Below are 10,041 nucleotides of genomic sequence, written 5' to 3' on the forward strand. Positions count from 1 at the left end.
TTTATGACCAGTTGCAGAGTATGTCTTCCGCAGCTATTCGGAACACATTCCTTGAATAAATTTATTGTACTGTGCTTCTGCAAACATGTATTGAATTGTAATGTTATGTAACCACTATGTTTCTTTTCCCTTTCTTTTTCTTTTTCTGTCTTTTTATTCCTGACCGTCCGATGTACCCTGATAATTTTGTGTGTATGTGTCAGATGTACCCAGATAATTTTTGAGTGTATGCGTCTTTTACATTCTATTTCTTCCGTGTGTAACAACAAGTGTATATCAATCTCGCCCTTTCAGTCGCTACAACACTGCCTCTTTGTAGGGGTGGCGAGGCTTGTCAAGCTGTCGTAATGACTGCTTTTATCTTGCCGCCCTCAGTTTTTTTGTAAAGAAAACTGGAAATAAACTGATTGATTGATTGATGTTAGAGAGGATGGGTGAGCGGACTGAGCCCTGCGGTGTGCCTCGGTTGGGTAAATAGATTATCGGGGAGGTGTAGGACTCGACTGTGATATGAGCCGTGCGTTTGGTTAGGAATGCCTCAACGTAGCGCCAGATGCGTAGCCCGCAGTTAGTTGTGGCAAGGGTAGACAGAATGATCCTATGACATCGCCATTGAGACGTATTGCAATTTGTCTACTTTCAAGGAAAGATTTTACAAAATTGCGTACTCTATGTGGTAAATGGAGCATGTCAATGGAATCCAGACTGGCAGCATGACTGATATCATATGCTTTCAGGACATCCATGGCAAGGACATTGTGACTGCGGGTGGATGATAATACTGAGGACGCCAAGACAGCCAACCCGTCTTCTGTGCCTATAGATGGCAATTTGGGCCAGGTGGCAGAAACCGTGATGTTCAAGCCACCACGAGATTTGTGTGGCGAGCATATTCGCAGCAAGATTGCAAATTGTTGGCATTAAGGATATAGGTCGAAAGTTGCTAGGGTTTGTTGTCTTTTCCCCGGCTTAGCAATAGGTTTCGTCAGCCAAGCAGGTGCACCGGTGGGTTCGGGGAGGTCCCCGTGGGATAAGCTGGTGTCCTTTCACGAAATCACAAATCATTGTAAACTGGGTACATGATTTATCCGCCCGAGAAGCACTTGGCTAAGACGCAGGACGCCTCTGCGCTGGTAACTGGGAATGTATGATTGCGCTGCCGACGCCGGATATTATACGCGATCCGTTTCTCGAGCAGTGGTAGCCCGTGTTGACCAGCTCAGACCCTGTAGTCCACAGGAGGGCCGTGGAGATGGCTACCCAGGTCGGGGAGGTGGTTGCTGCTCCTGGCCCTATGGGGCTGGGAATGGTAGACTCCCGTCGTTTGCGGCGGGGGCTCGCCTCCTACCGGCGGTTGTACGTGATGTAGGCTGAAATTGCCCTAGCCACTGCTTTGGTGGCGGGCAAAGGCAATTGCGATGCGTTTTTTTTCTATCTCCCTTTCTTTCTTTTTTTTCTCTCTATTTTTTCCTCTGTCCGCACGAAGCTGCGGAGTAGGCTCAGCTTCAGAGCCAGTAGCAGTCCAGTGCATTTTCCTCTCCTTCCTACAGTAGCAACAACAGCGACAACCCAGGTCGCCGTCAGCCATTGGTTGATGGCCATCTAACCCGGAATCATTGTCTTGTGCTTTTGCCTGATTAAAGTTTCTACAATATCAATTGTTTACTAATGTTTAAGAACTACATTATAGGGCAAGCTGCAAATTCTAAAAAGCTTGTCGGTCAAGATATCCCTAAGATTTGCATGACGCACTATTGCGCAATGAAGAACACGGGAAGCATGCGACTGTGCCTTGGCGTCTGTTCACACAAACCACTTCAAGTGTTGTGTTCCGATGATGGTTCTATGAGCCCTAAATTATTGATTAAGGAAATGAGAAGAAATAATGACTGAGGGTTATTCTTAATAGTGTCTGAAGTTAGCACGGTTTAACCCACCGTTAAAAATAGTTTGACGAGTGGTAGCTCACTTTAGTGAAACAAACATTCGTCCATCCCAACCGAATTGCTCACAGCGGCTTGGCTCAGGCTAGCGCTCCGAACCTGTGCGGGTCATTTAAGCCCCGCATTCAAGGGTGTCACACGATGGCCTTATGGCTCCACTGTTTGTCTTCCAGAGCGGCTCCTAACTGAGGTTCATGTAGGTTCACCTCGCTTATTTACGGATCCCTCAAATTGCGACTTTTATATCATACATTGTTATAAGCATGCATTCCTTGATTAGCACGTTATACTGCTGCTGGACGTTACTGACGAGAAGGTACAAATACAAAACGTAGCCTTGACGAAGCAACACAAGGCCTCCAAGTGGCCTAGCAAGTTTTGTTCTATATCTGCATCCCCAGGTTTAAATAAGCAGTCAGCTTTGGCAGCTCCTCCAAGCTTTGTGACATCACTTGTATACTTACGCCACAGAAGCCACCTACCAATGGGTCATCGGTCATTTCATCTACCAACAAGCCAGAACCATGTCCGGGACACATGTTTGGCACATCCCGGTGGTTGACTTCTAAGTTGAGTAGTGTACAGCTCTATCATCAGGTTTTCGTTGCCCACGTCATACAACTAAGTTCGCACATTTCAGGCCATTCCAGGTACGGATACGAGATCTGACAACCGGCAGATATCCCGCGTCAAGTGCATATGAGAGCCTCCATGCCAAGCGTATCTGTTCAGGGGCCTCCTCCTTAATTCCTCCTGTGAATTTTTAAATTTCCAAGTTGTGCCACACAGAATACACCCACCACTAAATCCCCGCCTCTACAATTCGCAGAGGATTCATCCCTTTATTATTTCGTGGTATTCATAACGGTTTAAACGTGTTCGTATTTCCATATACCTTTCATTCCAACGTTCTACTTCTTCTGCTCCTTCTAGCAGTGCCAAAAATGTACATTTTAATTTCGGTGGAACAGAAATATGCTGGTACTCAATTTGACAATGTATAAAATTCTGGAACTTACTACCATTTAGTATTGTACTGTTTAAGGTTCGGCATCTTTTTAAGAAGCCCACCTACCACTCTTAAGATTCGCGTTCTACGGGCATTCCTGTGCTGTTGTCATCCAATACTCTCCTCACTTTCTTTCGCTCCATCGTATGATTTCACAACTGTATGGAGTAAAACCTGGCGCTACCTTGCTAACATCCTGTTTTTTTATAATTGCTTCTCCCCTCTAATCTTAATCAATGTTTCATCTTCCATTCCCTATTGTTCTGGTTGCTGTATTGTGCTTTGAAAATTTGTGCTCATGATATATTTCTTCACTTCCAAATGTATTATGCCTAATATTCCTCCCAAATGCATTATGTATGTCTTCACCTTGCGAACATGTATTTTCGTCAATGCTTGTTAGGGTCCCCAGTACTTTGTTCTTGTACAATATGTACCCGGATTATTAACTTACTCCTATTCTAACATTTTTTGCCTATGGAGCTTAACCGCCGTAAGCGGCATTGTTCATCTGGGAAGCTTAAAACTGTACGCTATGGCCAGAAGGATCCTTGATGTACATGAAACAAATATGAAGTACACCACCAATACTGTCAACGGGTTAACTTTCGCGCACTGAAGGACAGACGAAATTCCAGCACTATAGTACTGTCAAACAAAAAGATAGTAAGCCTATTAAATATTGTTACGTACACGGTGACTAAGGATTCCAATGATAGCACACTGTAAAATCAAAAACACCTCTTTAGGTGTTTTCGCATGCTATAACTAACACCCATGCACCCTTGAAAAAAAGTGCTTCAGTGTGCCAGTACACCCTCAAAGATGGTGATTCGGTTGGTCATAACACCCTTCTATGGGGCCAATGCACTGGGGTGCTTTCATAACCTTTACACCCTATTGCAGGGTGGGAAGAGTGGCGTTGCACCCTTACACCCCTTGAAAAAATCAGTGCGGATAACCAGTATATATTGCATTCCCTAATTAGGAATTACCTTTGCCACTACACGTTCTTTAATGCTTTTCCTATGTGCACATTTGCAATCAAGCTTAATGGTATACCTGGTAACCACCTGTAATGCCAAATGAGCATGTAAAGAGATGCTGCATGCCATTATTTTGACATCTCGAATGGCTCATGCCAGTATGATTGTTTTCTCAAATTCACAGAGCATGCTGCGAAAAAATGTCACAGCTTCAAACACAGAAGGAAACGGGAAGTATTTTATTCCGCATAGAAGGGTCAGGGTTCGGACTAGTTGGTGCTCGGGTGCTAGTGGGGGAGGGGGTCATGGGGGGTACTTGTGTTCTGTTCCTTCATTGATGCGCGCTATTGAACCTCATTTATTTAACAATACGGTCGCTCTCAACCGAGAGCCTAGCAGACGGGCAAAAACATACATGTTATGTACGTAAATACTTAAAAAAATGAAAGAAGCAAAACAGTTCCAACAAATGCAGACAACAAAGTAAAAAATGTTTTTGAAAAACATATCCGAACAACGCACACAACAGCATGGTGACATTTCTTAAAAAACGATAACAAAAATTTTAGTCGTATGCAACAATAATCGGAGTACACAATAATAATCCTACGCTTTGTCAGTGTGAACGCGTGCACTTGCATAAAATTCGGCCTTGTGCGATGAAATAAAGCGTCGTGCAGTGCATCTTGACTTCGACACACATACGCCCAAAAAGAGGTGCTCTATAAAGCAGCACAATTATTATCGGACGCCTTCTCATATCACAGATTGAACAGCCAAAATCGAGCCATTTTTGGAACAATACCCTACGTAGAGTCGATGACTCGAAGAAGCTTCCGCTGCTCAATGAAGAAATGCTATTCAGCTTCTTTGATGCTGCTCCCAGTATACCCGACGCACGGCGTAGCAGGCTTTTCTTCCTGTTCCTTGATAAAAATGTGAAAGAAGTGCATAAGAGAGCAGCTGTATAAATGTGCATTGCGCCTGAGCGAATTCAACATATTTTCTACTCTATATTTTGAGTACTCCAATGCCCCTTCAGTGTAAAGCAGTGTGCTGGAAAAGCGCCCCATCGGAAACTATTGATGATTATCTCACAATTAACAATGCAGAGTATACTGTTATTGTTGATTCAGTAGGCACAATGCTGGAAGTGTTTGATCAAGTCATAAATGAGAGCACGTAAGGTCAACCCATTTTTATTCATGCAGCATACTGTTGCATGGTATGTTCCGATTAAGCAAGCTATTTTTTTGAATAAAAACGGCTACACTCATCAAAAGCACCTGGGTTAGAGAACTTCCATGCTTCCTGAATATTCAAATGACAAAGAGAAAACTTACAAATGATACAAACATAACATCCAGAGCTCCCGGCTGGTTCCCAATGTTTGCCAAGAGTTGCAGAATGCATACTGTCTATACATCTACAATAGAAATAAGCAACACAACAATGGTGTACCTCCTTTTAGGTAAAAAGAGACAGTCGAGTTTTGAGGTGATAATTTATTGTCTAATTTAGGAAAGCAAATAAACAAAATTGAAAACATTTAGAGGCACGCAAACTGAAAGCCAAACATCTTACAGCCTACGACTACGCCCACGGAGTGCCATGGGCCGTACGGGGGGCTGCCCAACGCCCGTCTCGACAGAGATATAGACGTAGAAGAAGTTCGCACGGCACTGCAGGACCTCAACAGCAGGTCGGCGGCCGGGCTGGACCGCATCACCAACAAGGCGCTTAAGAACCTCGACGACAAATCCATAGAAAGCCTCACGAGCTATTACAACAAATGCTGGAAAATGGGAACGCTGCCGACGCAGTGGAAGAAGGCCAAGATCATCCTGATCCCCAAGCCGTGCAAGCCATCAGACACTGATAACCTCCGACCCCTATCGCTCACATCTTGCGTGGGCAAGGTGTTGGAGCACGTCCTGCTCAACAGGTGGAAAGAATACCTCGAGAAAGATCTCTACCCGGAAACGATCATTGACTTCAGGCAGCGTCTAAGTACCCAAGACGCCATGATACAACTCAAGCACCAGATCATCGACGGCAACACTGGCGACAACAAAGCAGTACTGGAACTCGACCTGCACAGCGCCTTCGACAAGGTGAAGCACTCAGCGATCCTATCCCAAGTCTCGAAACTCAACATGGGAGAGAGATCATACAATTGCACCAAAGACTTCCTCACGGACAGAACGGCCGAGCTATGAGCGGGGGACATCCAAGCCCAGGAGAAGCTGGGAAGCACAGGCACGCCTCAGGGATCGGTCATCTCGCCGGTGCTTTTCAATATCGTGATGATAGGAGTGGCCGAAAGGCTCAGGAACATTAAGGAAGTCCGACATACGATATACGCGGATGACATAACGATGTGGGTGGAAGGGCGCAGTGATGCCCACATCGAATCCACCCTACAGGCGGCCGTTGATGCGATCGAAGACCAACTCGACGGAACGGGGCTCAGATGCTTACCGAGCAAGTCGGAGCTCCTCGTCTACCCGCCCGTCAGGCACCGCAAACCCAAGAGCAGCCCGAGAGAGTACGAGGAAATCAAAGTCAAGACCAGAGAGGGAAACGCGATCCCAAGAGTCAACAAGATCAGAGTGTTGGGGATGACGATCGAGACGCACGGCAGAAACGGCGAGACCGTCACCCGGCTCATTGCGAAAGCGGCGAACGCCACGAGACTACTCAAACGAGTCACGAACAAGAAAAGTGGAATGAGGGAAGAGAGCCTAATCAGACTGATCCACTCGTTCGTCATATGTCACGTAGCGTACGTGGCGGCCTACCACAAATGGAAGAAGAGCGAGAGAAACAAGATAGATATACTCATCCGCAGAGCCTACAAAACGGCACTAGGACTGTTCGAAACAACGAGCACCAAACGCCTTCTGCAGCTAGGGGTGCACAACACGCTGGAGGAGATAGCGGAGGCCCAACGTGCCGCACAGCTCGAATGACTGTCTACGACCAAGGCCGGCCGGAAAATCCTGGAAAACCTGGGAATTGGATATCAAGGCAGGGAGCAGACGCAGCTCCCCGTCCCCGATGAGATCAGGCGCAACATTATAGTGGACTCGGTACTGAAGAACATGCACCCGCAGTATAACAAAAGGAGGAGAGCAGCGAGAGCCAAGACGCTGATAGACCAGCACGCGGCCGACACACACGCACGCTACGTTGACGCGGCTGAGTACACTAAGATACACGGGTTCACGACGGTCGTCGTCGACGCGGCCGGTACCGTTCGCACGACCGCCAGCACGAGATGCACAACGACAGAGCAAGCGGAGGAGGTGGCCATCGCCCTGGCCATCGCCGACCGCAACTGCCAAACAGTGCTATGCGGCTCGAGGCAGGCGTTGAGAAATTATGCCAAAGGCAGGATAGCGAAAGAAGCTGTGCGCATACTGCAGGCAGACATGAACAACGATGGCAGGAGAGAAGTGAGAATCAAGTGGTTCCCGGCGCGCGCGGGTGAGGCGTCAGACCGCAACGCCAACCACAACGAGACGGCACACGCCGAGGCGGGCGCGCTAACGGACCGCGCCTCGGTGAACTGGCCGCTGTGGTTCAGCACCAAAGACCGAATGACCGACTACAACGAAATAACCAAGGTGTTCCGCCTAGCTCGCAGAACTCTTCCACCCCCTTGCTCGGGGCTCAGTCGAGAGCAAGCCGTTTTATTCAGACACCTAAAGACGGGTTCACTCCCCAGCCCGTCGCTGATGCATAGAATGTATCCTGAGACGCACCCGACAGACAAATGGAGAGTCTGCCGAATGGAGACGGCCGGCTTCGCACACATGCTGTGGAATTGTAGCAAGTACCAGGGAGAAGCTAAGTCTGGGAGAATCCCGCCACGACTGGAAGCAGCCGCTGGGAGCGACAATCAAGAGGAACAACTCTGGGCCGTCCAGCAGGTCATCAAGGCGCTGGCCCGGGTGGGAACTAGCGAGCCGGCCACGGCGAGCGGGGACCCAGGCCGCGCGGCCGGTGCCAGAAGACGACGTAGGCCCCGTCCGGAGCGCGCGCGCGCGACCGCGCGTTCTACTGCAGGCCCCGAATAAACGTTTTACCATTCCAATCCAATCCTGGAGTGAGACAGCTGAATAAAGTGTTTCTAAAGAAAGTTCTTCACTGTTCGGCGAAGTGCTCAAATGCGGTTATGATTACGTAACAACGCAGACAGAAAAGAGAGAACTCAGCCCCTGGTTCAGTAGAGGTTTCCACTCCCAAAACAAGCCGTCCTCGCTTACGTCGGAGAAACGAAGCATGAATAGGGAAAGCAGGTGAATCAGAATATGCGTGCCCTATAAGGGGGATGTTTAGCGGATAATGTATGGGAGCACCCCGAATACTACGGGAGCACAGCAAGCAAGCAGCTGCCATTGAAAAGAGCATGAACTCTCGGATCCAGTAGTGCAATCGACAACATGAAGTAAACTGCATGGTCGGCATCGATGACCCACCTTCAAGTGAGGATAACCGGTGTGGTCTTATCCGCGAGGTCGGTCAGGCAGAGCATCGCCGGCTGCTGCCATCCTTTCAGTGTCTCCAAGTTGCGACGTACGCGGATATTGTACGCGTTGAAGTGCAGCATGCTCTTGGCGCTGCCAACCTGATGGAGCTATCCTGGTGCGTTACTCAGCTCGGCTACACGATGAGATACGCTAAGCCGTCACCGTTTCCAACGTCCTATTCCCGGCAACGACCGTGTGGCTCTACTGGCTCACACTTCGAGCGAAGCTGAAGTCCTAATTGAGAGCGATAAGATACATGTTTCTACCACTGATCATACAGGCGAAGCGCACTGCTTGGTTTCCACGTCCTGTAACCAAACCCTTGCCAGCGACCAAAATCAAACTATCTGCGCAAAACAGCTTCGTCAACGTGTTCGCACCAATCTCCATCGCCGCTTAAAGTAAGGTATTCTTCGCCACGTGGCAGTTACGTAACTACTTAGCAAAACGTTTCCCTTGCCGGTGCACGGGAGAGTGAATACTACAACCTTCGGCGATGATGTTGCTTCAGAGCGAATTAACCACAAAATAAAAATGACAACTTCAGAGCCAATACACTGCTGCTGCGTGTGTTCAAACAGACATTGTTTCAATTTCGGCTGTCAACTCGAGCCTTCAGCGTCAGTTACGGTGGGTGCTTAAAAGAGCAACAACTCGGGCTTCTACTTTGATGTGGGAGGATGACATTAGAATCAGTCTGTCATGACATTTGAATTCAACTTACCCCTATGCCACTTGCAATAACTCCCCACACGGGTCGCTCCGTTAATATGTTAGCGTGGTATCAGAATCAGCCTGCCAGAATCCTGGCTCTGTGTTCGCGTTACTTCTAGAACACGCAGGCACTTTTTTTCTTCTTTATTGCATGGAAAAACTTCCGTTAAAAAGGAACAACTCCACTTACTTAAACATGTCCATGTCTAAAGTTACCGGGCTGCTTAATACGAGCCCGTCACGAGCCCGTCACGACCCAGCCCGACAATGCACAATCATCAGAACATCAAAAGTCTGCGAGTCAAACACATGCGTCTAGATACGGCATCCAGTTAGGAGGTTCTTCAAGTGCAGCATATACACTTCTTACCAAAGTACACTGCTCCCGAAACACGGATTTGGGCGATCTTGGTGGCTCTGCATGCCTGTCGATCATGGGCTTTTCCAAAGGCTGAACAGTCCCATCAACACAAATAGATCGTAATGCACGACAGAGTTTTTGTCAGGAGGCAAAAATCTAATTGTATAAGGCGTAATTTCAATGTCCTTTTTAAAGGTTCTTTGTAGTATGTCCTAAAAGAACATAGCACCGCGGCACAGAATAAAGCAATGATCAATTGTCTCAGGCACGTTACAGAGACCACAATTTACCGCCCAGGGCACAAACATCTCCTTATTGTGAAGAAATGTCTTGACAGGCAACGTCGCTGTGTGTAATTTGAAAACGAAAGTTTTTGCAGCTGCCTGAATGCACATTTGCCTAACACGCTTTATAACAGTGGTGTCCAAAAACCCCAGATAAGGCTGCCGATACAACGGAGTAGGGAACAAAGACTCAGGGAGAGCCTGGGTCA

At 47.7% G+C, this 10,041-nt stretch overlaps 1 pseudogene; it reads left to right on the forward strand.

Annotated features, from left to right (window-relative positions):
- Nucleotides 1-5,947: 5,947 nt before the first annotated feature.
- On the forward strand, nt 5,948-8,020 carry LOC146180684 (uncharacterized; annotated as a pseudogene).
- The last annotated feature ends 2,021 nt before the right edge of the window (nt 8,021-10,041 follow it).

Source organism: Amblyomma maculatum, chromosome 8 (assembly GCF_055883805.1).
Source record: "Amblyomma maculatum isolate TAMU_Amacu chromosome 8, ASM5588380v1, whole genome shotgun sequence".
Lineage (NCBI taxonomy): Eukaryota > Metazoa > Arthropoda > Arachnida > Ixodida > Ixodidae > Amblyomma > Amblyomma maculatum.